Genomic DNA, 6,194 nt, shown 5'->3' with positions numbered 1-6,194 from the left:
CAGATGATGGGATGGTTGAATGGCATCACTGACTCAATGGACATGGGTTTGGGTGGACTCCAGGAGTTGGTGATGGACAGGGAGGCCTGGCACGCTGCGGTGCACGGGGTTGCAAAGAGTTGGACACAACTGAGCGACTGAACCGGAGAAGGCAATGGCAAGCCACTCCAGTACTCTTGCCTAGAAAATCCCATAGATGGAGGAGCCTGGTAGGCTGCATTCCATGGGGTCGCTATGAGTCGGTCGCGACTGAGCAACTTCACTTTCACTTTCACGCAATGGAGAAGGAAATGGCAACCCACTCCAGTGTTCTTGCCTGGAGAATCCCAGGGACAGCAGAGCCTGGTGGGCTGCTGTCTATGGGGTCGCACAGAGTCCGACACAACTGAAGCGACTTAGAAGTAGCAGCAGCAGAGCAACTGAACTGATACATTAAGACCTGAAACTCTATTTTCCTTGAGTTTTCATAAGCAAGTACTTCGTCTTCTCCTGAACCCTGAGCACACCCCCATACTTTCAGATGATTACTTCAGGTCCTTCTTTTGGAAACTCTTCCTGATTTACAATGACCATCCATTAACTGAACGGTCTCACTTAAAAATGAAAGAATATTCTGTCAGCCTTCCAAACCCTAGTTCTAAAACATTCCAATACCCAGGAACACGCCTGTCCTTGAATTCCATAAGACAACTCATATCCTTTATAATAAACTTGCCCTTTTTTGTTTAGGTCAGCCAGAGGTGAGTTTTATTACTGATTTGTCAGTTCTTGAGAAATGGCTGATAAACAGCTTACATTTAAGCATCACAGCCTGATTGGATCCTGCCTCTTCCAATTTCCAAGCTATGCAGTCTCATCTCTAGTCCTTCCCTTCCCTCTGCCCAGCTTCCTCACCTCATATTCTAAAACAAAAGTTATTAACCTGAGGCCAATGACTCTATGAAGACACCTCAATTATCCCTTCAACTCTTGGGGCAGTACTGAGGTACAGACTCCATACAGGCATCAGCAGCTAGGACATCTAAATTAAATTCAAACAACCTATTCTATCAACTGTTCTTCTCTAAACAAAAGTCACAGAAAGAGCTATACAATCTTAAGTTATTTTTGACAGATTTTTGCTGTGATAAGAGTATGAACAGCTAAGTTTAAAGCTCTCCTATTTGCTCCTTTTTTAGAACAGTAGCTTGAGAAACCCTATGAAATTCTTCAAGCAAGAAACTGGGATGCATTTTTGAGAGAAATCTTATTATACAACAGTAACAGGCTTACAATTTCAAGACTGTAAAGGGTTGCCATTTTTTAAAATGGCATTTAGATTTTTTTCAAATTATATTCTGCAGAAACCTAGGGTTTTATAATGGTTATTCAAAAGGAATCCAAATTGGAAAAGAAGTAGACCCGTCGCTGTTTGCAGATGACATGATACTATACATAGAAAATCCCGAAAACACTACCAGAAAACTTACTAGAGCTCATCAATGAATCTGGTAAAGTTGAAGGATACAAAATTAATATAAATACAAACTAATATACAGAAATCTGTTGTATGTCTATACACTAACAATGAAGGATCAGAAAGAGAAATTAAGGAAACAATTCCCTTTACAATCGCATCAAAAATAATAAAATACCTAGGGAAAAATCTACCTAAGGAGGCATGGTAGTTACCGAGAAGCTTCTCAATAACTCAAGTTCATCTTTAAAAAGTCTGTTCTGAGATATCTAGGGGCCTCAAAAAAGTAGGGCCTAGGCCAACCAACCAAAAGAGAGTCTCCATACTAAAGATGAGGGAGCACAAGCAAAAAAAAAATCAGAGTTAGGAGAGGTCCCACCCCAGCAGTTGGGAAGCAAGGAGCCTCGCCCCAGTAACTAAATAGATGTTGATCATCTTTTTTTAAAAAACAAAAAAATGTTTTATTTATTTAATTTATGACTGGGTCATCCCTGCTGGGTCCGGGCTTTCTTTAGCTGTGGCAGAGGCTTCTCGCTGTGGTGGCTTTTCTATTGTGGAAGACCAGCTCTAGGGTGCTAGGCTTAGCTGCCCCACAGCATTCAGGAATTTAAGTTCCCAGACCAGGGATAGAACCCATGTTCCCTGCATCAACAGGCAAATTCTTAATCAGTGGACTACCAGGGAAGTCCTAAACACTCGATTATTGCTGATTCCTATTGCCCTCCCAGCTTTGGGATGTGTTATGGGAGTGGGGGGCGGTTTATAGGATGGGGCCTACTTTTAACAGTATATTCTGCTTTGATCTGGTTTACTATCAAGCTTTTATGTAACATTTCATTTGGAAAAAAACATTTCTGTTGCTTTTAAAAAGTTTATAAAACATTGAGATAGATAATAAGACCAAATCTGTGGACTTAAAAGAGCTATTAAATTGACAAGGATTGAGGTACACCATTTGGAGTTGCCTTGCAATAGTTCTAAAGACAGAAAATCTCCCTTAATTGTTTCATTGACTGCTTTAAACAACTATAATAAATAAGGAAGCAATAGGGACCCAGTTATTCGCCACCTCCTTCCCAAAACAAAGGGCAGCAAGAAAAATACAGTGTGGGAATGGAAATGGGAATGGGAGGTGTAGCAGGGGAACGGTAGCTCAGAGTGAAGTTAGAGCCTATGCTGGGTGAAGAGGAAATTTGCGAAGAAGAGCAACCCAGTGCAGGGAGAAGCAGGATGATGAGTATGTCTGCACATTGGGGTAATCCAATGGGAAGTCAGTGCCCAAGGATGGAAGAGCAGGGCATGAGGGTTAGAGGTAGTTACGTAAGGCGAATTTTCTGATTTTAGAAGTTATATTATAGTTATACAATAGAATGTCCTTGTCTGTAGGAAAACTAATTCATGGGTGATGGGGCAACAGTCAGCAACTTAACTTGCAAGTGATTCATTAAAAAGTGTTTTTTGTACTGTACCTCCATAATTTTGTTAACTTTTCAGGCTTTTTTTCCATGTGCCTGCAATTGGGGAAAAAAATAACCACATCCTCTTCTCCTATCTCTCAAGCAATAAGAAGTTCATAGAATATTAAATTGGAAAGATACTATATGGCCACTTTGGAACTTCATTTCATGTGTCGCCTTACTGATCTGGCTCAAGATTACAAAACCATGAATGATGGAGATGGGATTCAAATCCTATTTACTAATTTTTTTTTCTTTTTTTTCCTAGATTGTGAAATTCTTCTAAGCATGCCCTTGTCTTGCACATCATCATATCCTTCAAATAGTCAGTGCTTACCACAGTATGGAGCACATAGAAAGGCTTAACTGTCAACTGAATTACTGACGTACTTAATTTTACTTGATTTTAAATTGTTAGTTAATTTATCAATTCAGCACCTTCATTGATGTTTATATGTCAGGCTCTGTGTTAGGCACTTCATAAACCTCCTTTCAATCCTTATAACAATTCGACAAAGTAGGTTCTCTGTTTTAAAGGAATGAAGTAACTTGTCCAAAATTCATAGCTAGCATAAGTCACTCAGTCCTATCTGACTCTTTGTGACCCCTATAAACTGTAGCCTGCCAGGGTTCTCTGTCAATGGCATTCTCCGTGCAAGAATACTGGAGAGGGTTGCCATTTCCTTCTTTAGGGAATCTTCCCGACCCAGGGATCTAACCTAGGTCTCCTGCATTGCAGGTGGATTCTTTACCACCTGAACCACCAGGGAAGCCCCCAAATTCATAGCTTGAAAGACACAAACCTTAGGCCGTGCCAAGAGACACACATACTTGCTACTAAACCATCCTTTTCATCACCATCTCTGTCCTCAGAAACTTCCTAGGCATGTAAGGATAATGGTGACAATTACAATGCAGTATGATCAGTGCTTCAAAAAAGTGATTAGGTTCAAATTATTAAGAAAACAAGAAAGAGAAGAAGGGCCTGGGGGAAACAAGGAAGTTTAAAAGTTGAAATGGTGACAACTGAGTAGACCTTTAGTGATAAATGGAAGTCCTCTAGCAGAGAATACTGTTTGTTGACCTCATAAGCATGCATGCCTGCATACTCAGTTGTGTTCAACTCTCTGCAACCCTAAGGACTACAGCCCACCAGGTTTCTCTTTCCATGGGATTATCCCAGTAAGAATACTGAAAGTTAAAGTCACTCAGTTGTGTCTGACTCTTTGCAACTCCATGGACTATACAGTCCAAAGTGGGTTGCCATTTCCTCCTTCAAGGGGATCTTCCCAATCCAGGGATGGAACCTGCATCTCCTACATTGGCAGGCAGAATCTTTATTGCTAAGCCACTATTTTCTTCCAATCTATCAGCCTTCTCCTTTTTCTTCAGTCCTCCTTATCCAGCTTAGATTCCATAGTCCATCATTCAAACAACAGCCTAACTTCCCTTTAATTCTGTCTTTATAACTCACCTAACCAGCAGCACCTCTACCCTGATGGAGTGCAGCAGATATCAGAACCCATTCTAACTAGGTTAAGCAGAAAGGGATTTACTGCCAGGTATTATGTGACCTACAAAATCACTGGAACGGGTATAAGAAGTATTGGTAGAACTTCCCAGGAACAACTCCTAACCCACAAAACAACAGTTTTTACGATGATAATAAAGTTATGGCTCTCACTACAGAAACTCACAAAACCAAAAAGCCTCTGCTTTATTTACCAGCAAAACGGGACACCTTTCACCCTCCTCCTCTCACTTCTAAATTCAATTTTCATCTTAGGTGCAAAGGAGTCCAGGAAATCTCTGGCTCTCAGTTCCACCAATACCCCAGTCTTCACTGCCAGCAACTCTCAACAAAGTGCTCTTTCTGCATCTATTCATACTACTAAACCTGAGGCATCAAGCTGCCTTCCCCAAGCCACCACCCCCTCCACCCAGCAAACACACACACACACACACACACAACCCTGTGATTGCCCATTAATCTTAAAGTAAAAGCTACAAAGTCTGGCCTCTACCCGCCTCCAGCTTCATCTTGTACCACACTCCCCTTCACTCTCTGTGCTGGCCACAACGGCCTCTTTGTGCCTTTTACTCATTTTCCTCGCATTTGCCACAGGACTTCTGCACATGCTGTTCTAGATGGAACATTCTGCCTTCCTCCCTTCACCCAACTAATTATAATTCTTCCCCCGAGGCTATCAGTTCAGGCATATTTTCCTCAGAGAAGCGTTCCTGTTTATTCAGGCACCCATAACACCACGTACCTCTCCTAGGTAGCACACACTTCCGTACTTCCCATTTCCTAGTGAGATCACTGGTGAGCATTTATTTCCCCCCAATCCCAGACTTAAAGCTCTGAAGTCAGGGACCATGTTTGGTTCACAATGTCTCCCCAGTGCTCTGTATTATAAATATTAGTTGGACGACTGAGAAGAAGGCCTAGTTCATAGGTCTAAGTCCGAATTTCTCAACAAAATTGTACTCTGGAGGCCAAGAGTCGGACATTTCCTTCATCTCTATCTTTATGAGGGGCACTGAGGAGGCGCTAGTAAAGGCTGCGGAATCATGGCAGTGACAAGTCCTCCTCTTCAGTCAGAGAGGGCCCTGATGGAGGCCAGGAGATGGGCCTTTTCTCCCTGGGATCCGCCTGGGCCAGGGCTCTGCACGGAAGGCACTGTTGAAGAAGTCAGCCATTGAGGGCCCCAGGCTGGTGCAGAGGCTCCCAAAACTCTGCTCCAGGCTAGAAAGGGAACCCAGGCTATGTGCTAAGTCGCTTCAGTCGTGTCTGACTCTGCGACGCCGTGGACTGTAGCCCGCCAGACTCCTCTGTCCGTGAGACTCTCCAGGCAAAAACACTGGAGTGGGTTGCCATGCACTTCCGCAGAGGATCTTCCCCACCCAGGGATCGAACCCGCGTCTCTTAGGCTTGTAACCCAGGCTACTACACACCAGAGCTGGGAACACGGGGCCCCCTTTGCCCCTTGCAATCAAACCTGCAGCTGAGAAGAGCCAGCCTCAGACCACACAACGGAGGCGCCGCCTCCAGATCCCACAGCCACCCGCCCCCCGACCTTCCCTACACTTACTCGTTGTCAGCTTCTGGTCTTCCCCTCGCAGCATTGCGCGAAACACCAAAACCCAGTCAGTGAGCGTCCACCCACAAGACACAGCGCGCCTAGGCGGGACTCCAGCTCCATCCACCAATCCTGAATTCGTACTCCAGTGATGTCAGAAAGAACTGGCCAATAACAGGAAACTGCTCAGGGGGCGGT

The 6,194-nt window shown here is 43.7% G+C and overlaps 1 protein-coding gene across 2 annotated transcripts in view; it reads right to left on the bottom strand.

Moving 5' to 3' along the window:
* Positions 1-6,095, bottom strand: part of ZCCHC17 (zinc finger, CCHC domain containing 17) — a 52,116-nt gene extending 46,021 nt beyond the window's left edge. The window contains exon 1 of one of the 2 annotated variants that reach the window (XM_010836887.1): positions 6,009-6,095. The gene's annotated coding sequence lies outside the window, so the exon portion shown is untranslated. The remainder of the gene's footprint in view (positions 1-6,008) is intronic. The other variant, XM_010836886.1, reaches the window with a different exon arrangement.
* Positions 6,096-6,194: the final 99 nt, after the last annotated feature.

Source organism: Bison bison, unplaced genomic scaffold, assembly GCF_000754665.1.
Source record: "Bison bison bison isolate TAMUID 2011002044 unplaced genomic scaffold, Bison_UMD1.0 scf7180017864068, whole genome shotgun sequence".
NCBI lineage: Eukaryota > Metazoa > Chordata > Mammalia > Artiodactyla > Bovidae > Bison > Bison bison.
Note: the sequence above shows the minus strand (reverse complement) of the source record. Positions and strands in the feature narration are given on the sequence as shown.